General features: G+C 42.7%; 1 long non-coding RNA gene across 1 annotated transcript; it reads left to right on the forward strand.

Annotated features, from left to right (window-relative positions):
* Window positions 1-948: 948 nt before the first annotated feature.
* On the forward strand, window positions 949-1,287 carry LOC113008256 (uncharacterized). Its single transcript, XR_003269996.1, has 3 exons — window positions 949-980; window positions 1,065-1,129; window positions 1,213-1,287. It is a non-coding gene; the product is annotated as an uncharacterized LOC113008256 (long non-coding RNA).
* Window positions 1,288-2,584: the final 1,297 nt, after the last annotated feature.

Here is a 2,584-nt window from a genome sequence, read left to right on the forward strand (position 1 = left end):
TCACTCTGGCACAGCTGTCTGCCGGCAGAGCCCACGGCCACATCACGGGCCCCCTGTGCTTCTGCTCCGTGGCTGCTGGGTGACCTCTAATCTGGGGCTCTCCTCAGCGCTTCCCAGGAGGGTGGCATGGCTGCAACTCCGATGGTCATCCTTGGGCTCTCACATTCTGGGGGCCTCTGGGTGTCTGGGGCCTGGATCTCCTCCATGCCTGCTACATGCACTGGGGGACAGACTATGGCTTCCTGTTAAATCCGGAATTGAATTCAAAATCCTGCTCCTCACATACAAGGTCTTAAATAATCAGGCCCCATCTTATCTTAATGACCTTGTAGTACCATATCACCCTATTAGAGCACTTCGCTCTCACACTGCAGGCCTACTTGTTGTTCCTAGAGTATTTAAAAGTAGAATGGGAGGCAGAGCCTTCAGTTTTATCTTTTGTCCTGTCTTCCTCTGCTCATCCCAACAGGTTGTGGCAGATGGCTGTCCCTTCCTCGGCCTGGTGCTACTGGAGGATTCTTTCTTTTAAAATGGAGTTTTTCCTTCCCACTGTTGCCAAAGCGCATGCTCATCAGAAATCATATGATTATTGGGTTTTTTCTGTATTTTTCTCTCATCCACATCAAAAGGAGCAGGTTAAAGTGGTTCTGGCATCTGACAAGGACAGTTACGGAACCTTCAAGTAACTGCCAGAGGTTTCCTTACTACGGTTCGGGGCCGCGGATCTGGCGTGGTAACACCGGCTTCTGCGAGTGTGACGCTTATTTTGAGCGATGAAAAAATAATAGAATGTAATGGGAAGTCTTTAGGACCCAGGGGACCCAATGGAGGGTATAAAAGAGGAAGTAGCAGCAGGTGCTCTTCATTTCCACTGACGAGCGGCTGTGAACAATGGTTGTGTGAGTAGGTGAAGAGCCTGAGAAGTTTTAATTGTCTGCTACACAAACAGTTGTTGTAAACCTCTACAGCAGAGGTTCGAGGTACAGGCTGTTTTTCTTTTAGTGTTTTTTTTTTTTTTAAATTTGTTGAAATGTATTTGATGTTTATTGTATTTTATGTTTTAGTAGTGATTTTCACAAGATAAGCCAAGATAAGCCAGGTGTGCAGCAAACACAGTTGTCTGCTGGAGGTATGTTAACTTAATATATTTGACATTAAAAAAAAGTATATTGATGCACTATAATCTAATTTATATTGTATTGCCTCCTGCAGGGCAGGCTGCACATGTGAATTTGTCGCTGTTTTTTTTCCCTCCTTCTCCTTGTTGTTGTGTTTTTGGTTTTGGTAGGGTCACCTTTTAAAACTGTTTTTTTTTATGCCGGGTTTGTTTTTATTTCTACTGGGCTGGTGCAATATTAGTCGGGCAATGTGCAATCCCTGAGTGGGACTCTTACCTTAGGGGAATTAGGATCTTTAGAGGTGCTCTGTGTGGATTTGCAGTGAATAAGTTTTTATTAAGAGTGATTTTTAGTGCCACCGATTATTGCCTGAACTAGCACTTAGTGCATGCGATAAGTGTTCTGTTGGGCTCGTATTTATTTGGGGTGGATTTGTTTCTTTTAAAGCAACGAGCATCTGGGACCGCCAAGGGAGAGCAAGCCCTCAGGTGATAGTTGCATTGCTGGCAGGTTGCACCAATAACACTATCTTGTGGTCGTTAGTGACCTTTTTACCATTTTGATGTTTTAGGCCTTTTGCAAACCCTTTGTGTTCTTTTAAAATAATAAATTTTAACAGATCTGACTGATATTGACCCTCTTGTCCTGTTTATTCTGGGCTCGTTCCTGTGAGAGCTTTGGGCCTGAAAGTTTGCACAAGTAGTATAGAGGCCCTTAGCGGTTACTCGGTGGCTTTCGCTCGCTACAAGAATATAACTTAATTTTTATATTTCAATATCACAATAATCTTCCAATGTAGAACTACAAGTTAAAAAATAACTAACATAAATAAAATACACTTCAGCTAAATACTTCTCATTTATTTTCCCAAACCACGCGGAGCCGCAGTATAAGGACTAAAGAGCCGCATATGGCTCCGGAGCCGCAGGTTGCCGACCCCTGGTCTATGCTCTGTGTCAGGCGCTTCAGTAGATTACTCGTGCTATTAACAGCAGCCGATAGTTTTTTCTCCCCAGGACATAGCTTACATATTACTGTAATGTTCTTGTCTGCTTGTTTCAGAAAAGTGAAGAGACGGGAATATGTCCATGTCATAAAACAGCCACTCGCTTTAGAATACGACTGTGCAGCAAACTGCCGCGAAATGACGTACAGCTGCACTACAACGATTTTTTACAGTGGAATACAAAAAAGGCAGGTTTAACACTATGCCTTGACTATGTCTTTCTAGAGCTTATATGGATGAGTCACAGCCCTGTGCTATGGTACTCTGTTCCAAAAAAAACCAAAACACTACCCTTCTGAAAATCACTGCTGAGGACATTTAGAAAACTCACCAGGAATATTTTTGTTGTCCAAAATCTATATGACAAAATTGTGGAAATGAAAGAAAATTCTACCTCAAAAATCATTCTTGTGGAAGATAAGGTTTACAACGTAGTTCAGCTACCCCATAAAACCCTATA

This window comes from Astatotilapia calliptera, chromosome 16 (assembly GCF_900246225.1).
Source record: "Astatotilapia calliptera chromosome 16, fAstCal1.2, whole genome shotgun sequence".
NCBI lineage: Eukaryota > Metazoa > Chordata > Actinopteri > Cichliformes > Cichlidae > Astatotilapia > Astatotilapia calliptera.